The sequence below is a fragment of the Microcebus murinus genome, chromosome 3, assembly GCF_040939455.1.
Source record: "Microcebus murinus isolate Inina chromosome 3, M.murinus_Inina_mat1.0, whole genome shotgun sequence".
Taxonomy (NCBI): Eukaryota; Metazoa; Chordata; class Mammalia; order Primates; family Cheirogaleidae; genus Microcebus; species Microcebus murinus.
Genome location: NC_134106.1, coordinates 49,492,340 through 49,513,597, shown reverse-complemented (window position 1 = coordinate 49,513,597; position 21,258 = coordinate 49,492,340). Strand labels below are relative to the sequence as shown.

The window sequence follows — 21,258 nt, the reverse complement described above, 5'->3', positions numbered from 1 at the left end:
TAAGGTGCTGGTGGATGCTTCCCACAGCTACCTGGACAACATGCTTCATGCCTGAGGGAAATCAGGCCTGGGAGGAAGCTTCCGGAGTGGCCCCCATCCCACCCAGAGGCAGAGATGCTCCTCTTCAGATATTTTGAGAAGCACTGATGTCCTTTGGGGCCCAGGTGCTGCTGATGGATAATTTGGTGTGTTGAGTTAAATGGGTCCTCTGCGCATGTAGGTAAGGTCTGCTTACTTGTTCCGGCTACAGAAATAATATCGGAACTCACTCAGAGCAGGATGTACTTAGCTACCGGGCTGGGGAGAAATGGAAACACAGATGTTTGATTATCTTCTCTGTGAGAAAATTTAGATTTTGGCTGTTCTCCTTGGGGCAGTGTGTCTTACAGTCAACTCATGCCACTGAGGTAGAACATCTGGGAGCAGCAGAGAACATTTGTGTGTCTTTCTGGAGAAGGCGACGGTGTCTAGGTTACTCAGCAGCTCTCTCGGAAAGTGGCTTGCTGTCTGTTTAACACTCGTGACGCAGTCTGATCTGTTTGATCTGTGAGTGGTCCTCCACTCTGACCTGATATCACAATCACCTGGGAAATCTGATTTTCTTTCTCTCTTTCTTTTTTTCCCCCTCTTTTTGCAGAAACAGACATTTCAGGGCTCTACAACCCGGAGATGTGACTTAATTCATCTGGACTCTGATTGTACTTTTAAAAAGTCTCCCCAGGTGATTTTAAATGTCAGCTAGGACCTAGAACCATTGCTCTACACCAAGGGCAGGCAAACATTATCTGTAATGAGCTGGATAGTAAATAATTCAGGTTTTGCAAGCTATACAATCCTGTCACAATTATTCAACTCTGCCATCATGATGCCAAAGCAGCCATTGATGGGTATGGTTGTGTTCCAATAAAACTTTATTTATCAAAATGAGCAGTGGGCTGAATTTGGCCTTTGGGCTATAGTTTGCTGACTTCTGCTCTAGAATCTAGACCATCACCTTTATGAAGACAAGGTACTGTGCTTATGAAATGCAACCCCTAGCATAGTGGTCTGGCATGAAATAGACTTTCCATAAATACTAACTGAATTAAGTTGAATTCAGTGAGTTTCTCATGGAGTAATACCTGAGAAGGAGATAGAGTGGCTAACCTTGGGAAAAATTCATAGCACTTTGGGTGAAAAATGTTTATGGCTTAATAGTTTGAGACAATTTATATAAAAGCCTGTTTGACTTTGTTAAGCTCTTTTGAACTTTCAAGTGAAAGTTTTTTAAATGGATTCATATTAAGGTGAGAGAGGGAGAGAGAGAGAGAGAGAGAGAGAGAGAGAGAGAGAGAGAGAGAGAGAAGTGAGGTTTTATATAATTTGTATTTGCCTGTGCCTATAAAAATATATAGCATAGGACTCTTATAATTAGTCAATCAAGCAGTCAGTTTGTGAAAAATTTGTTGTCAGTTGCCTGAATTGCCCAGACCATTTAGTCAAATTTAAGCCTTGGGAACCCCACCAAATCTCTGTGCCTAAATGTTCACAATGACCCAGCTAGAGGAAATATGTGAGACATACGTTGGCTCTTTAAGTCTTCCCTTGGTGGCCTTGAGAAACATGTGTTAGAAAATGACTGCCTAAGGGCAGTTGGTGAGCCACTGGGAAGAAGTGGGGTCCACAGCCATCGCATCACGGCCTCAGAAATGACCAGACGACCACAGGGATGAGAGCACGGGGACGACCACCAGAGTGCAGTTTTTAAAGCAAAGGCGGAATGCATGGGAAATTCCTATAAGGAAGTCACTCATGCACATAGATGCATAGAACACAAGTCCAGACATCCATTTTCTCTTCTCCTCCTTAGTCAAATACATCAGTCACCTTTACAACACAAGTCTATTCACCATTTGCAACACAGAGACATCTTACATGTGAACTGGTTCTTCTCTCAGGGCAGGAGCTTGGAATTCCGACATTCTGGCACGTGATGATCTGCGGGCTCAAATAGATTCTGGAAAGAGTTTCCAGCTGTGGAGCTCTTGTGTGGACACTGCATAAGGAAGAGGAGGGCGTTGCAGGGGAGTCACGTCTGTGAGCTCTGGGTCACTACACGTTATGTGATGGCGGTGATCTGTTATCATTGAGGAGCTTATTGTAATGAAAGGAAGCAGATCTATGGCATGGCAGCAGGGAGAGGATTTTAAAGTTTTGATGGAAAACTGAAATTGCTCAGGAAAATCGAAACTGTTTTCCTTTCCCCACGTGTGACTTTTCAATTGAATTTCTTTTAGGCAATAAGTGATTGTTTTACCCAGGACAGAACATGGAGGGGTGTGTGTTTTTAGGCTTCCAACACTTCTTTGTGCAACTGCTGATGGGAGTGCGCTGGGAAGCATGCTTTTCCATGCGTGTGTCCTGTATTGTCTTTCCCGGTTTCCCTCCTCCTCCCACCCTTCTCCTTGCTGCAGAGGTAGCAGCCCTCCTGCTATTAGCAAGATGTCTATTATAGTGTCATTAAAAAAGCCATAGTCAGTGCGAGGAGTGACTCATGTCATGGAGGACTTAATAATTCACTGCAATAAAAGTATAAAGTTTTATGATAAACCACTCTCAGGGGAGTTAAATATAATCCTTAGCGGGTCACACACTGACTACAAAGCTTACATTTGTAATGGTAATTTGAATTTACTACACCGCCTTTAGATTTTAAGCGTTTGTGTGTCATTAGACCTTATAAATTGATTTATATGTTTCAACTCCAGTATAATTCTGCATAAAGGTACAATAAATTTTATGGATTGGAGATATGGCATCTAAAACATTTTAATAAAATTATTATTCTAAATTCACTTAAATGGCATTGATGAAAAGCAGCAGCAAAGATACCAACATTTCGGAACTTTTGTGAACTGGACACGGCGGGCGTGGTGGCTGCAGGTGTGAGTGTTGCTGGTGCCATCCCCACCCTCCTGCTTGCTTTGTCAGGGGAGAGGGACCTCTGGGGGCCGCTCTTGAAAGGGCGTCCATGTGCCACGTGGCCTGCCATGTGGGGACACCAAGGCTCGTGGGCACTGATGATGGGTTCGCAGGAGAGAGGAGGTGATTGCATCCCTCAGACGGACTCTTCTATTACTGGTGGAACTGCATGGAACTCTCTGTCTTTCTAAGGAAGAACAGGGACGTTTGTCGAAGCCAGCAGCGTTCCCACTAGAAAATGATAACTGAATACCCATTCCTTAGTTTATTTGTCCCTCTGATTTCTGAAGGGAAGACATTAATAAAAAAAAGAAGAAGAAGAAGAAGAAAAAAGAAAGGAAAAAAAGAAAAACTGCCCAGAGAGTGAAACTGGAGGCTCCTGGCCATCGCAGGGGTGTGTGCCGCTGCCCTGGCTCCCGGCTCCCAGGCCCTGGACTCGCTGCTTGGACTTTTGAGGAATGCGTCTCAGCCACAGTCTCCCTTTCTCTTCATTATCAGAAAAATAAAAGTCAAATAAACTGGATTATGAAAAATGAAAACCAAAACCCACAAAAACAAAAACCTTGTTTATCTCACGGGCTTGGATCCAAATGGCACAAACACAAACACACACGCCAGCTCTTGAAAGGAAAGGAGGGAGCCCTGCCCCCCACCCCCATCCCCCCATTAACGTCTCACTCTTTCTCCTTGGTATTATTTCAACTAGCTAGCTAGGAGTGAGTTGTGATTAATTATGTTTTCCTTCTGACTTTGCAGATTTTGGGGCGACTGCTCACTGGCTCCTGTCCTATGAGAACTTTGTTTACATTTGGCAGTGCGCTAAGTTACTGAAAGTAGCACTGGATTTGGCTAAAAATACTTGATAAACTATACTGTCTGTTTGGGGGCTTTAAATAATCACCCGGCTATATATGTGTGTATATGTGTACATATATATACTTTTTTTATTTTTTGAATGCCACTTCCCCCAAAGCTGGTATAATTTCATTGTGGATCTTCAAAACCCCTTTTGTCTAATCCTGTGTGTAGGCTTTGCCATAACGAACCTTAGCAGGCCCGCCCCTCTCTGATGGGCAGTTCTCATTGTATTCTGCGTTGCACTTGCACGTTAGCAAAGCTTTATCCCCTCATTGGGGGTGGCTTCTTTTTTGTTTGGAAAGCACCAAGGTAAACCTCCAGGGGCCCTCAGGACTCAGTGGGTGTGTCGCCGTTAAATGACCCAGCCAGCTGGACAGGTTGAGGTACAATTTACTGGAAATATATTAAAAGTGTCTTGGGAAATGATTCTTAGAAATGTTCCCACTGCTGGTGTGATGCAGATTAGAACCCCAGTGTGCAACTGAGAAAAATTAAATTGTAACAAGAAACCCCTGATGGCACAGTGATGGCTTGTGGGAAGGAGGGTTGCATTTAAGGAACTAAAGGGAGAAAATTCAGCCTCTGGCCACTTTCTGTCTAGGTCCAAGCTGGGTCTGCACAGAGCAGGGGACTGGACAGGTTAGGGCATTTTGCTCTGACAACTGAGATCATTGTGCATTTTCCAGGTAGGTGAGGTGTCAGACTCTGCATTGTCCTGTCTCTGCACCCTGCCCCAGTAGTGACATCCCAAGGGACCCAGGGCTCGCTGCTATATGCAGCTTTATGCATAGACAAATGTGGCAGTCACTCGTATGATGGATTTGTGCAGAGGAAAAAACTTTCTGGCTGGCGTGGCCACCATTCAACCTGTTATTTCCCCCAAAGCAGGGGCTTTCCAGGAATCTCTATTTGAAATGCAAATGTCCAGAGAAAGGGAAGAGACATTTCTTAGTCATTAACACCATGATGAGAACCAGTGTCATCAGAATTCAGCAAGCGGAACAGTCAGGACCCTAAGAGAGTGGGACACAGGACAGAGCAATTTTGAAGAGTGGAAAGAATTTCTTTGGAATTGCTTAACGAAGGCAAATGAGGGTGGGACACTGGAAAGTGGGTCTGTGGTCCTCATGAAGGGTGGGGAAGGCTGGGGCAGGGGATGCACACAGAATTGAGACAGAGACTATAGAGATGAGATGTGATGTGTAGGGCATCAGTATGAATCTCACCAACCTCAGACTCTGCCTTGGAATTGTCCTTCAAGTGACATGAGCAATTCTACAAATCTTGTCTCTTTACTTTTGTCCTAGAAATCTCATAGAAATTTTATTGCCCTATGGGCCTTCAGCTCTTTAAGCTCTAAATTAAAAAAAACATTAGGTATATGACAAATATAAAAATAGGCAAAGCCCCTTTGAATATTTTTATGATCTGCCTAACACATAGTAGATGGTCAAATGTTTATTCAGATGAACTGAATGTGTGGAACAGGTGTTAATATCATTCCATTTTATGGATAAGGAAATTGAGCCTCAGAGGGGTGAGTTGCCCAAGATCAGGCAACTAATCAGTCCCTCCTTGCAGTACCCCACTTTGGCCTGCCCTCCTGGAGTAGCTCCAAATCAGTCCTTTCTGCTTTCTAGTTCTGATTCCAAAGCCAGCCCTCTTATACTGCTTCCTGTATGAAAATGGTATTGGTTTTTTTGTTCCATCTAATAAAACCATGTACATGTAGAAAAATTGAATGATATGCAGGGAAGAACTTGACCATTTAATTCCAACCTGCTGAGTCTGCTGGACTGATAGGTTCCCAGTTGCCCAACCAGATATACTTTCAGGCAACTTAAGGCCTTGGACAAATCTGCTTCTAGAATCTTATTTTAATAGAATAATCAGAAATAAGGCAAAGATGGATTAATAAGGAGGTTTATCAAAGTATTATTTTTAATTGGGAACAACTCAAATGTCTAAGACTGGAAGACAGTAGCTGGTTTTCTTTCATCGTGCATGATGGGGCAGGCTTATTGGAGCACTGCTTGAACCACGAGCTGAGTCCCAAAGAGACAAGATCAGACACACTTCTAATACCCAAAGGTAATCAGCACATTCAAAGCAAGAAAAGCTGATACAAAAATCCCCTCAAGGGGCAGCATAGAGCTAGTAGCCAGAGTGCTGGATGGTGAAGGCCAAGTCCAGAGTGGAGCTGGATGGTCTCAAAACACCAGTGAGTGCTTGTGTGCTAGGCTGACTGTGCATGGTGTTTGGGGCATCAGGTCAGCTTAAAGGTAGAGAGTAGAGATGGCTTTGTCATATGTAGGTTGTCCCAACTGTGACCACAAAAATTGGCTTCTGTCATTTCATTCCATTCACTGCCTACCCCCACCCCCAACCCAATCTGGCTACCCTTGTTCTTTCTGAGACATGGGGGTCACTTTTTCCAGATCACAGAGTAATTCAGTGGCTGTTTGAATGGGATGACATTCACAGATAATTCTCAATGACTATAGCTGAGACACAAGTATGATGACATTTCTTAGGGTTACTCTTTTTTTGGAATGCACTGTGGCTTAATTATTCCATGCTATTTCCCTTGAAATGCTACAAGTCATATGTTTCCTTTTTTTGTTGTTTGTTTTTTACTCCTTTGTGTTTGTGTGTATGTATATGTCTATCTGTAATGTGTAACAGCAGAACGTGTGTGGAGGAAGGTGTGTGACCCTGTAGAACCTGCTCCATCTCCCAGTTGGAGCTATTAGCCACTTACATGCACAATTAACCAGCTGATTCTTAGATTGAAGGCTGAGGGAACTAATTGCAGGTACAAAAATTGCACCCAGATAAAAGGAGGTTGGTCTGAACATTTAATCTTTAAACCTTCTTCTTCAGGGTGACTAGGTGGTATTTATTTATTTATTTATTATTCATTTATTTATTTACTTACTGTTGACTTAGCTTCTTGGTTTGCTTCCATCATAATTACTGATGGCATTCAGCGGAATCCCCTATTTATGCCATAAATAGTTTCTACCAAGTAACATTCCATTCAAGTTCTGGCACCAAGATCTATTGCAGGTTCTTTCTCTCTGCATAGTGAATTTTCTCTTAAATCCAGAATCTTGAAATAAGTGTATTGGAAAACATGAATGGTGTATGTGTGTGGGTATGTGTGCTGAATATTTTCTTAAGAAGTACCTCCGGGAAGGGAATTCATGTGTGTTGATAGTTTACTTTGTGCCAGGTACCTTCATCCATTTTTTATTTATCTTCTCAATAACCCAGGGAGCTTGGTAGATTATTTCCATTTAACACATAAGTTACTGAGGTTCCTCAAAGAACCTAGTATCACACAAGTGGCCTAAGGTCACACTACTCACCTTAGGGGTATTTGATATCAAACCCTATTTTTGCATTACTCGACACAATCTTTCAGCTTGGTAAATTTCTTACATCTCTGAGTATATATGAAATGCTGTGGTTCAGACCTCTCTAGAAGGTCTAGTGGCCATCAGACTAATAAACCCCTTAGACTGCATGTACTAAACAGGCCATCTCCACTTTGCCTCTGGGAGTTTTCATGAGGGCCAAGGAAGCATCTTTCATATGTTCTCCTCGGTGTCTGTTTTCCATTTTTCATAGCACTTCTCTCTATGCCCTCTGCATGCCCGGTGATTTGACCTTTCTCCAAGCACATCCCCTTCCAGCTCTTCCCTTCGTAGGTAATATTCCATGATCTGGACTTTCCTAAGGGCTTCCGTTCCTGTTCCCAACTAGCCACTTCCTTATTAAGTCTAAGTCCGGTAGTTGAAAGTAAGTGTGACTCCTATGTTCCTGCCTGTCTAGCTATGCTCCATGTTTTCTGGAGAGTTAATAACATAATTCCACAGAACATGGAGATAGTTAGATGCTAATGGATTAATAAATTACGATGCAGCCACTATCTTCCACTATCAGTTCCCTCCTTGGAAAAATGAAAAGGCGGAACTTAAGTAGCTCTAAGATCTCATCTTTTTCAATTTCATTTTCCATCTATGATCCATGAACCTGCACACGTTATTCTTACATTTTGACAAGGGCCTTCTGTATATAATGGGTCTTAATTAAATGGGCACTTTTATCTCTTCTGCCCCTTAAATGGAATGCCCCAGGTTTAATGCTTGCCCATATTCCCTCTTGTGGGGGATCCCTATGACCCCACGTTTATAATGATGACTTCTAAATCTGTTTCCAGTCTGCCTTTGACCTTGAGAGCCAGATGTCTACATATAACTGCCTCCTGGCCATTTCCACTTCCATAGTCTGCTGGAATTTACTAAATGCAGATCAAAATCATCGTTTCCATACTCCTCCAACCTGACATTCCTTCCTCTTCACGTCACCCTGGTTAGTGCCACTCACTGTCTCACCCACCAGAGGACTTTACTAAGTCTCATGTCTCCTCCTTTCTCATCTCCTATAACCACTACGGTCAGCACTGCCTGTTTATTCTTCATCTTATACCTTTCTTTCATCCATTTAATGCTCTTGACGGTCCAGAATAACCCCCATAATATTTCTTAGAAATTATTACAATGACCTCATACAGGTTTCCCATCATCTTGTACTGTTTTATGTCAATCTTCTTGCCATGCCCACCCCACAGATTTGGTCGGAGAAACAAATGAAAGAAGGAACATGGATGTGCTTTGCAAAATTTAGAGTTTTCTCCTAGTGTGCTTTGTTATTTGTCATGTTCTGGAAAGACATAGAGCTGATTTTGGCTTCCGAGTCTTTGTGCTGCTTCAAGTGTCTAGAATGGGCCTCTTTTTTTTTTTTTTCTTTTTAAAATAATACCCAATCTTCAGGACCTAGCACAAGCCCACATTTTCCAAAAGCCTGACCTGACCATCTTCAACTTCTTTAACACGTGTTCTCTCTAAACACCCGTGCTTCACTGATTGAGCTTCATTAATTGCACTGTTGAACTGCCCTTTGATTTCCTGGTCCATGGTTTGTTCTCCATGATCAGATTGTAAGGCTGCTTGAAGGCAGGGGCTGTATCTTACTTTGTTCTAAAGCACATTTGAAGGTGCTCAAAAACCACTTGATTTGATAGACTGGATGGATGGATAGATGGATGGATGGACGGAGGAAGGGAGGGACATTCAGCAGACCTTTGATTTGGTGTAGGTGTGCAAACCTGCCACGCTGCAATCTGCTCAAGAAAGAGGACCACTATGCTCCTTTGTTACAGAGGCCCAGCCTTTCAAACGGAGGAACAGCGTCTGGATCCTGAACCCCTGACTCTACCCAGGTGCAGAGGGAATGAAGCTAGTGGAAATACTTTAAGGCAATAAAATGTTGTCACGTCTCGCACCTAATGCTCTTCTTCTTCTCTTTAGTGGTGTACCAGGAAGAGACTGCAAGGTCAGGTGACGAGGTGGGAGCAATGTGCAAGGCGAGCCGTCTAGCCAGCTCTGCATCTCTCTAGCAAGCACATCCGCCGGTTGTAGCCCACTGTTCCCTCTGCCCAGATGGGCGCATCCATCACTTCCCCAGCAAACGTGGTCAGTGCTCCCTCTTGTTTATCCAAATACACAATTGAACAATAAACGAAACCACGGAAAATCCACAGTGCCAGAGGTCTTCATTCATTGCCGATTTTAAATGAACCTAGATGCATAGGCTGAAAAGAGCTATTTGCAGGAAAGAATTTAAACTCCATTAGGAAAGGGGAGAAAATTGTGCAACGTTTGGTCAGTCTGACAAGGTAAAAGGGAGTGTGGGGTGGGGGCAAGCTATTAGGGAAGGAAAGACTTTCCCACACAATGAGCAGGCATGGGGTGGAATAAAGTGCCAGTGTGGGTCTGGAAACAATGCGTTAATACGTGCAAAGTTACCAGGCAGGAGAGCCATTCTTTCTTTACAGTTAAAAAACATTACAAATACCTTCGTGCTTCTCCCTCTCTTCTCCCAACTATGCCTCCCCTTCCTTTGATTCTCTGTCTGTGGAACTTAAAGCATATTTGAGGTGCTTAAAGGAAGCCTTCGACCACTGTTTAACAAGTCAATACTAATTATTGTTTAGCACTGGATTATGGGCCAGATCATGGAATTAAAACAGAGCTGTTAGGACACCTTTGTACCTGGCAAAGAGTTAATGAGCACATGCTGGGTCCCTGTAGTAACTGCCAAGCTGGTTCACTATTTTATTTCAGTGGCTCAGGAACAAAATGTAAGAAATCGTTTTCCTTTTATCTCAACGCTTCCTTCCTTCATTAGGAAAATGAGGAAGTTTCATTGTAATGTTTATCACAAATTGGGAAATTATTTTTATATTGTTCAATTAGTTGGTTATCTACGGAGTGGTGTGGATGTGTGTATTAAAGGGGAAAAAATTATAAGAGAATCTGGTGTTAGCAGAAGGTACTAGATTAGTGACTGGACTTTTGCATGACTCTGTGTGTGTGAGTGTGTATGTGTGTGTGTGTGTGTGTGTGTAGTTTGGCATTCTCTATTTCTGGAAATGGGAAGGATGGTTTTTGCCTCCAGGTCCAGGCACTTAGGGTTTCTTGTTAAAGGCTCCAGTGCTAGGACAATGTGGGGGGAGGGAAGGAAGCTGGGAGAAACAAGGGTAACTTATTATGAACAATCTGTTTGTTCTGATTAGATGTCCAGCTGGGATGGCGACCAGATTTTCCATAGCAACTCAATTCACCAGATCCCCAAGCAACTAAATGGTCATGGCATTGGGGTCCTGCTGACTGGAGTGGGATTTGAACCAGTGACCTTTTAGCGAGAAGTGGTCTCTGCTATTGCTAGGCTAGGTGCATGTGCTGTTTGGCTTGACCCTCTCACCGCCCCGCACCGACTCCCCCAAATTAACATTTAGACATGCTCAGCTCTGAAATGTGGGGTGCAAATGATCTGCTGATCATATCGAAAGCTGATACTAAATGCTTTTGAAGTAGTTGGAAAATATATTATTTGTGTAAATTCTATAAATTTTAATTTTCTTATGTGAAAACAAAGCAGGGGACATACTCTATACATGTGTCAAGGTATGTAAAATAGAATGTATAGCTTAATAACAGGTTTTGTTTTTCTTTCCTGTAAGTTTTACTACTTGCTTCGGTAATTTACAACATTGGAGTTAATATGTAGGAACTAGGAATCCATTAAGATGTGTATCTTATGCAGTTGGTATTACATATAATATTTTTTTTAAAAAACCTCTTAATCTTTAACCCCAATATTGCATAAAGGTGCAAGGAATCAATTATAGATAAAAAGAGGGGAGATCTCGGAGGATTTACAAACCTATTGGCAGTTTCTCAAGATACAGTACTGGATCTGTATATATTGGTGTTTAGCTTTCCACGGCTCAGACAGGGAGAAACGTTGTAATTGATTTTATTTGAAAGCAAGAGATGGGGCCAAAGGGGAACTTTGGGCCTCCGGTTTTTGCTTTCAGCCCATATAAAGTAAGCATTCCTATCAGAGGTGTTTAATGGTGTACTCAGTCTTTTTTTATTTTTTTTTTTTAATACAAGTGTGAATGGGTGCCTCGGGCTAAGTAAGCCCCACCTCTCAGAACCTCAGAGGCTGTGGGAATGATCCCTGCCCTCCAGACCCATCCTTAATTGGCCTATAGTACAAGAAGCAATTAAAACTAAGGGTCTGATTCATAAAATGAGAACATGCCATTTAAATGTGTGCAAGGGGATTCCTGTTCACAGAAGCAGCAAGGACTTTGTTTTTATCCTCTAAGCTCACTTTTTCGCAAATTTACTTTTCTCTTCTCCTCTGGGCCCTAAATGCCCTCCATCCTTTCTCTGGCAAATCTAAAGCTAGCTTCAGGACCAAGGTTAGGCTCAAGCCCTGGGGTGCCTGTTGACTAGTCCACTCCCTGCCTCCCTTCCTTTGCCAGACGTTGTAATCATTTTACATATCTATTCCTATTCTTTAATCATTTTTATATTTTGCCAAACAGTATATGGAATGAAAACTCCAGAAACTGAGTTGGGCATTGCTGTCTGCAGAGATTGAAGGTAAGGGAAAGCCGCCAGGCCTTGCCAGGCATAAGTGTCAGAAAGCTAGAGGAAGAGAAAGTACCCCAGAACTCCAAGAGGTTTAATTATAATACAAGGGAAACCCTCATTTGCACAATCACTATTTACATTTTCCCACAATTTATATTCCCCTAATATCCACCCTTTCACCCCATACTATTAAGCTCTTAATGTTGTTAATATACTAAGTTTCTGAAATGTGAATGGAAATTCTGTTAAGTTGAACATGATTCTTGGGAAGCATTTCATAAATTTCTCTATTATTTGTTTTAGAATGAACTCAGAAACAGAGAGAGTCACTTTTTGGAGACACTAATTAGGGCTTAGAAGTCATACCTTTTTTAGTTCAACCATAATTCTGAGCACAGGAGTCCATTGGAGATGTCTTTTAGACTAATGTCCAACCCTAGGGAGGAATTGTAATAATATGCCCTTGAGAATATCGTGTTAGCTGTCTAGGACAAACTAAGTTGACAAATAATCCCTTGATTCAGTTCTTGTGTTTGCTTTGTTTGATAAACAATAGTCCAATCCTTATTATTCCCTGCAGTTTATTTTATACTGTAATTCACAAAATTTCAATTCATTTTCTGGAATGATGCAATAGGCCTTGTTATCCTAGACTTTTTATTTTTTCTCTTACCAATGGGGCAGGGGTTACGAGGCACTTCAACCTAGCAAAGGACTGCATCTACACCACACCAAACAACCAGGCAGAAAGGGAAAAAATTCAGTCTATCCCCCAGATGGCTCCAGATGCATGGCATTGTGTAGACAGAAACAGCCAGATGGCTGAATGGAGTTTTCACTTTCCATCTGGGTGCGTGACATGGGGGAGATGCAGCCAAAGCCTTGAGCCAAAAGAAAATGCCAGCCAAGGAGATGAGGTATTGCTACTTTCCAGGCACCTAATTCCTGCTGGGTGGTATGTGTGACCTTGGCTTAATTTATTTATTTATTTTCAGAAAGAGGTCACTCTTATGGGAATGATGATTGTCAATCTCTAGAAATAAAGAGGGAGGCAGATAGACCTAAAGAGACATGGAAAGAATGTCTCATTTGCTTTCTTGCAAGGAAAGGTCTTTTACTGACTTGGGACAACAGTGGCACCTCGGGAAGGCCTTCTCCTTCTGGGTCTCTAGAGGTCAGCAAGCCGGAGGAATGACAAAACACCAGCTGAAAATGAAAACATCAAGGGGCTTTCTGTCCATCATGGGCACCACTAAATCTTTTTGAACAACCCTGGGCAGTGAGTTACGGCAGCATGGAATTGACTTACAGTTTATTTCTAGTAACAGGCAGTTACTATGTCAAATCTGAAACCATTCAGATAGGCCTATAAAAATATATGACAAAGTAACAGGCTACCTCTAGCTCCTTTTAGCATGTTTATGAGTTTAAGCTGCAATGAGCTTGTGTTTATAGAAATGAATACGGAGACTTCTTATGTCCTGTTCCTTCTCTCTCCTTGCCCTGCAACCTGTTCTTGTGTGGCAGTGGGGTGGTGTCCAAGACCTTTGGAATGTTTGAACTTCCAACTGGAGTTGCCATTCTGTTTAGAGGCAATTTTGTTGATGAGCATGCAACTTGTATTTTTCTGAAATGCCTGAAGTTCTTTTGTGGGGGAATAGGATAGTTAAATGACAGTCGCAAAAGAAAATCATCTCTAGGTTACCTTTCACCCACTCTTCCCCCCAACGCTGTTTGACACTTACTGAGAAACTAATTGCAGCCTGAGTGGGGCCATGGGACAAATGCTGCAATCCATGCATAATGCGACAACAAATATAATAAGGTAACATATTGTTAAAAGTCAATACCCCAAGTCTAACAATACGGTGTCACAGACTCATAAGTGTGTAACCATATAATACGTAATTGTCATCTGCAGAGAAAAGATCTAATTTTGATAATGCATATTGAGATTGGTTGTCTGAAAAATGCTTATGGCTCCAGAAGGTTTGACAGTCCTGAATATCACATAATAGCATGTAGCCAAGGAACATGGGATGAAGGGAAGAAAAAAAAGACTCTATTCCAGAACGCAAGCACTCCCACTCACAGTTTTATTTTTAAAAGAACACGATTCTGCTCAGACAATGAGCGAGTTTACTGTGAAGGGTGATTTGTTCCTGGGTTTCCATATCTGGCATCTGTGTGTGTACTCTAGGGTCCTGCTCCATCCTCCAGGGCTGAGCAGGACCTTTCTTTGGCAGACGCAGATATCCTGCCGTCTCTGACTTACAGGGACTTGGTTTGGGTTTACATTCCAAAGAAATCAAGCAGAATCCACCGATTCTTGAGGTATAGTATTTACTATCTACCATATTTCTTCAGTTCTCGGAAGTACCTTTTTAGCAGTTAAGATATCTGTGGTCATCTTCCTTCTTATAGTCTGAGAGTAGATTTAACATATTTTCCCTTCTTCTACTCCCTAAAAAGATGGTTTGAAATCAAATATATACATTTCAACCCATGATACCTTAGAGTTGAGGAAATACTGTGATAATAAATATGTTAGCTACCATTTGGGGCACATGTGGTGTCCCTAAGAAAACATAAGACCTTTGACAGGTGTCATATTTTTTCTCATAAACTCAACGAAGTGGTAGGTAAGTATCATTTCATTTCAATCACCTATCAGTGCTATGAAGGAGCTAATTTTATTCCCATTTTACAGATGGGGGAAACAAGACCCACAGCCATTGAATTATTTGCAAGGCCCTCTTTCCCCTGTAGTCCAGGATTGGGGCATCCCTGCAGGTATTACCTCATAGCAAGGCATAGAGCATGGGGGTGCCTTGTTCCTAGCCTTGTAACTTTGATGGGGTCCACTGCCTAGGACTCACTGGTCCTCAAATCTCATTAGCTTCTGTAAACTAGAGCCCCAGTTGGTCTAGAAGATGTAGCTCTCATAATCAGAAGATTTGCACCTCTTTTGAACTTTTAGAACATTTATTTATACAACTTGCCTCGTTCATCTGAAGCCTCTGTATCAATGTATGTTTGTGATCATGTCTCAAGTCCCTTTACTAGATGAAGTCTTCTTGAGGGCAGGGACATTTCTGTGGACCTCCATGCATCACACCATCAGGCCACTTAGTCTGCACATCGTGTGTGGACATTAAATATGTGTGGAACAAGTGCATAACATTAAAATATCAGACCAGTAGCTTTTAAAGAGGATGCAAGGAACCTTGACGTCATCAACCTTGCTTCTTGACAGCATCGGACTCCCCAAGGCAGCTTCCCTCTTGGAACCCATTCATTTGTTCATTCATTCATTTCGTCATCAAATTTTTATTGTACATGGTTTTATGTGCAAACCTTTGCATCAGATGACCTGGAGAACGTAGAGAGAAATGCAAAATCAAACCTCTGCCTCTGAAGGATCATAGTCGAATTGATGTGATCACACAGATATAAATATTAGAGGATACAGTAGATATGTGAGATTGTGATGGTTATTTTTGTTACTATTATTCAAAAATCTGTCATTCAAGGCAGGGAATGTTACTTGCTCTTGAAGTTCAGAGAAAGGAACATGTCAACAGGGATGGTTGGGGAAAATATATTTTTTTGAGGAGGGTGTCATACGTGTGGAAATGAGGAAGGGCATTTGGGGCAAGGAATGATGGAAGCAAGTGAGGGTCTTGTGCAGCATTCTCTTCTGTGCTAGCTGCAATTGGGATGCAGTGCAAGAGCGACTATAGCGCAAGATTTCCGTGGCGGAATCCTGGTGGTCACTGACCGGCAGGCTAAGGTGCTTGGGGCGCCGCTGAGTGTGTCCGAGGTGGAGAGAGGACTGATGAGGTCTGTGGTCTTGGGCGATGAGCTTGGCTTGGACAGAGGTGGAGAAACCACAGAATGACCCAAACTCAGAACAGGAGGGATTATCAGAGAATGAAGAACATCATTCAGAAGGGTCCGATTTCATTTAAATATGCTTACAATACTTGAAAAGATGGGGAAAAAAACCTTCTCTTTCAAAACTGGAATTGCTAAAAGCAGATTTTACGTGCTTATCACTGAGTGGCTGCCGGAGCTGGGAATCTTCGCCGCGCGGCGAGGATGTGGTCCCTGGAAACCCGGAGGGGCTGGCCGGGAGGCTGTGGGCAGCAGAGGCGGCTGCACGCAAATCCTGACCGGACGGCGGAGCCAGGGGTAGGTGCCTCCATGGGCAGCAGGGCTGTGGAAATGCGTTTTTAGGATTCTCTGGGAAGAACGGGAAACAGGGAGAACCGTGGCAGGAAACGAAAGCCTATTAAGTTCCCTTGTGTGCCAGGCAGGACGATGCTCGCTTTTCTTTTTTACTCTGATTCCTTAAATCCCGCCAAAATCCCAATGAGGAAGGTGTTATTATTTTCACTTCGCCTGTGAGAAAAGTGAGTCTCAAAGAATGCAGTTGACGTGCCCAAGTTATCCGACCAGAATTCATGTTGGGTTTTATCCCAAGCACTGCTCAAGTCCTAAACCCGTGCTTTCCTCACCGCACCTGACAGCCTTATATTGACATGCCTGGTCACCGCCTGTCGTTCAAGAGATTAGAGTCCCAGAGATGGTAAATACCTGCCACCCACATTGCCCACACGCCGCCTGGCCCGGGTAGTCTGGGCTTCCCTCTCTCACCATAGTGGGAAGAAGTGAGCCTTTTAGAGAGACAAACCCTGCCTGAAGGACAGAGCAGAGATGCCCTAAGCCCTTACACTGCACCTCTCTCCCTATGGCCCTCATTCTGGGACAGGAGGGGTGAGCCATTCCCGTCAGACACACACCTGGCTGGATGCTTGAACAAGAAACACAGTGAGGAAGGCAAAGAGAAACACTCCAAGATGCTTTGCTCCCACCTGGGTCTGGTTTTATTTGCATTGTCTCTACTCCTGCCATTCATTAAAGGCTCTCCCCTTAATAGGGGGCCCACAATGGTGTGTCTCTAAGGACTCAGCTTGTCATTGATCCATTTCAGAGCTCCTCTTCCTCCTCAAGGGTGGATTTTGGGGGTCAGGGTGGCAAAGCTGTGAGCTTCCCCTAGAGTGGAGAACAGTGCCTCCCAACATTTTTCACGTCATGGCACAAAAATAGAATGATAATATCTGCAGGGCATCTGAAAAAGACAGATGAGCTGTTGATGGCTGAGCCACCAGTCCAGGGCTCTGGTCCCATCCAGCCTGAGGCCAGTGGGCACACAGGTCTGCCTCGCATGGGTCACAGGTGAGGCCAGCTCTGGGCTAGGGGCCACCACTCATCACTCTCTGCTGTGGATTCCTGGATTTATCATCAGAGGTCAGTACAGGCCTTGGCTTACCTGTAGGTTTGTAGGTTCTCAGTATTCTAAAAAATAAGAAAGTCCCCAAATAGTGTTACAAAACAGTGATGCAATGGAAATGTGCTTTTACATGATAATCACAATATTTATAAAATAATATTCATATGGTACAGTGGGACACAACTTTAAAGCTACGTGGTGAGCACCTTCTTTTAAGATTGTTATTGTTTCTTGCTGGAGCCAGGTATAATGGCATGATTTCATCTGGAGAGTATACCAAAAGTCTGTATATGACCCGTTGTGAATTATAGGACCAGGACAAATGCACCCCCCTGCAATTCATGCAATGAGTCTCAATGGGTAATGATAATTATAAGATATGGAAATGTACTAGGTGATTTCTACATGTATAGTACTGTGCTTTTATATGGACTATAAAAGCACATATAATCTGCACAGCAACCCTAACTATCCATGTTTTATAGGCGAGTAGACTGAGGTTTAGAGGGACAGATTAAATAACTTGCTCAAAGCCACATGGCTATTGAGTGATGGCAGTCTGATGCTAGCACCATCAACACATCTAGACTATAGTACCAGAATTCTTAAAAGATTCTTCTCAGATGCAGAAGCAAAAAGGAAAAATAAATCACAAAGTATTTATTTGATAACAACTTCCCTTAAAAGCTGACCCTGAGAGGTATAATAGTAGGGTAAGGGGGGTAAATACCATGTAGTACAGTGAGGTCCTTTGTACCCCTAAGTAGCCAATGGACCATTATTTGGGGTTGCTATATTTAGCTAATAAAAATACACAATGCCTAGATAATTTTGAACTTCAGATAAACGTTGGATACTTTTTTAGTGTAAATATATCCCAAATATTACATGGACATATGTACATTAAAAAATATCCATTGTTTATCTGAATTTCAAATTTAACTGGGAATCCTGTATTTTAGGGGCTACCCTTTGTTGGTGATCCTGACTGTTGGTAGGTAGAGATTTCCCTTAACATTTGTGACTCCTTGATAGCACTAGACAGAGGTATTATTCAAAATGACAAAATAAATGGTGATGACTGTAGATCACAAGGGAAATCACAGGGGAAAAGATAACAGGGGAGCATTGTATGCGAGTGTGTTCATACCAATAGTAGACCAGGTTTCTGCGACTTGCCCACAAGTCAAATCAGAGGAAGCCATGTGTTAAGCAAGGGAATCTCAGTGTTGGGAATGTAAAGAAGAGGAGTGCCAGGCTTCCCCTGATATGGATCTTCAGGAGGAAATTAAGAGGGGGCACTGGACTGGGAAGAGGGGAGATTTTTCTAAGTGGAGGATACCAGATGTGGGGGTACAGAAGGGTAGAATGACAAGATCCTCAGGACTGTTGTAGAGGGTAAGGGGTCAACTGGCTTGGAAATGGGTCAGAATAGATCATGAAGGCAAAGAAATAATACTTACTGAGTACCAAGTACCAATTTGTTCTGGGTTGAATAGTGTTCCCCCAAATTTGTGTCTACTCAGAACCTGTGACTGCAACCTAACTACAGCTGGACATAGGGTCTTTGCAGATGTCATCAGGTTCAGATGGGGTCATACAGAATTGGTGTGGGACCTAGGTACAACAAGACTAGTGTCCTCTTAAGAAGAGGGAAACTTTGACACATTTTGTTATCACCTTCCATAGAGATGAAAAGGTCAAATGTCATTGAGGAAAATTTGGGAGAAAAGACAATTCAGCACATGTTCCCTACTTTAATTAGCCTCTAAAGTAGATTTAATCAAAAAGGATCAGGGTTGGTAAAGTTTTCCCTGTCCAGGGTCAGATAGTAAATGTTTGAGGCTTTGCTGGGTTTGTGTTCTCAGGGGCAGCCTCTCAATGCTGCCATTGTAGAGTGCAGGGCAGCGCAGACAACACATAAACAAACGGGCATGGCTCCGCTCCAGCGAAACTATTTACAAAACAGGCGCTGAGCTGGCAAGATGGATTTGGCCCCAGCTGTAGTTTGAGGGCCCCTGGGAAAAAGCGTGGCTTTTGCAGACCTGCCTTGCTATGCGAGTATGTGGACATCCACAGCTGGCTACGTTGTTGGAAACTCCACCTGTGTGTCCTTGTCTTCTCACATACCTGGTGGCGCTGAAAGGTCATGGAACTAATATTTTCCCAGGCTAAGTGACGTCTCAGTGAGTGAGTCTTTGGATGTTTTGCACTTACGCAGAGGTCGCCATTGTTCTGCCTACCGCGGAAGACTTGTTCTTACCCGCGTGCTCAGAACCGGGATTTGAGTCAGCCAAGGAAAGTAGCCTGATCACTTCCCAGCCGTGTGGCATTTTGAATCCCACCTGACATTCCCCAGCTCAATTACTCATCCCGTCTGCTAGGCTTGAGTCTCAGCAACTTTTTTGTTCATTCCAAAAGTCAAATACACCCTTAAAAGATAATTGGTGTTTTGGGGGGCTTTCCAAAGAATTTGCTAATGGGTCTGACAAACACCCCTAACGAAGAGTTCCGACTTCTTTTTGTTCTGGCAACATCCATGGAGCAAAGCGCTCGGCTTCCCAGGACAGCTCTCGGGAAAGAATGGAACCTCAGCTGCACGTGCAAATGGTGCTGGGCTTATTACAAGGTCATTTCCATCATCTTCAAGTCTTGCTTTATTCAACTGTCCCAAGTGTGGTATGCAGACATGCGTGTGCTTGAGCAATCTGGGCATTCAGACATAGCAGAGACTTGGGGATAGCGGCCAGGTTTGCCCATGCAATCACCACCTCTCCTTCCCAGCCAGGTAACCAACACCTCTGAGAAGTAAGTCTTCCTGGGGGAGCTTTTCTAAAAGCATCTGCAGCTTCCAGGCCTCGATCCTGGCTCAGCAGAGGAGCAGCTGAACACATCACAGTTTATCAGTATTTCTGAGAGGAGCGGGCTCCCTGCTTCCTGCTGAGGCCGTGGGTCTCCGAGGAGCCCTTCTAGCTGATACTGCAGGACATTTTCTTACCCTCTCCACTGTAGAGTGTTAGTTTCCTACTCATCACAGTGTTCTTTCTTGTTAGAGGGATGCTGCGTGCATGAGAGCAGGTAGCACCTGAGGCTCATTCGAGGCTGTCACATGTGATTTCACCTCATCTTTTGAGGCCCCGGAGGGAGGAATGTTGAACTCCCTTTGAAAGTTGGGTCTCAGCTGGACATAGACAGTGGTCCTCAGGCCATCTGTCCACTCTTCTAATTTTTAAAATGTAAATGTAATATGCTATTAATTAAATTTTACATATGTTAATCATATTGTATATAGTACTATACTTTGATTATTACGATTAATAACTCTGATGATGATATGACTTTCAAGATGCCCAAGGAATAGCTTTCTTTATATGTAGAGGAGAAAAGTCTCCCAGGTTTGCACAAATAAAACATTCCCCAGTTGCAATGCAACCAGAATGATATCTGCAAAGAGCTTGGCTTCACCCAGCTTTTGAGCTACCCTCATTGGCCAACTGAAAGGCACCACATTAATGAAATCATTTGTCAATGTTTTGAATCATATTTAGCTGCTAGAGGAGAAGTAAAAGCTTTCTGAAACTTTTCCTGTGTAGAAGAACCGGACTGTTTCTGTGCAGGCTAAATGCTTAGTGATGTGTACCTTAAACTCTTTGGAGTATGTGGTTTGGTGAAATTCACTCCGTTTTGTCCAGAAATCAGTCTGAGCAGATAGAGAACAAATATCAGTAATTTTTCTTGTTAGAACAATTAGATTTACAGAACGTCATTGTTAAGTATATATAATTAGTCCATAAATGAAAACAGTGGTAATACTGGCAGCACAGAGGCAGGGAACGGTGCACACATTTTTTATGTGGCATTTCGTGGGTGACTGGGGACATGCAGCGTGAGAGAGTGAGGTGGGAAGTTTGCTGGTGGAAACTGGAATGGCAGGGATGGAAAGCAACTTTGAGGGTCTCATCACGGAATAATGGGTTTAAAAGGGCCAGAAAGGTCCTCTAATCCCATAGCTCACGTGGTGTGCTTGGCCTCTCTGCCCGAGAGTGGGCTGATACTGGGAGAGCAGGGCAGACACTTGTTCATGACATGAGCTTCCCGCCAATTCCACTACCTTCCATTCCTAGGTTT

General features: G+C 43.1%; 1 long non-coding RNA gene across 1 annotated transcript in view; it reads left to right on the top strand.

Moving 5' to 3' along the window:
• LOC105871559 (uncharacterized) overlaps nucleotides 1-9,383 on the top strand; it is a 53,127-nt gene extending 43,744 nt beyond the window's left edge. The window contains exon 6 of the long non-coding RNA XR_012918491.1: nucleotides 9,195-9,383. This is a non-coding gene — a long non-coding RNA (uncharacterized LOC105871559). The remainder of the gene's footprint in view (nucleotides 1-9,194) is intronic.
• The last annotated feature ends 11,875 nt before the right edge of the window (nucleotides 9,384-21,258 follow it).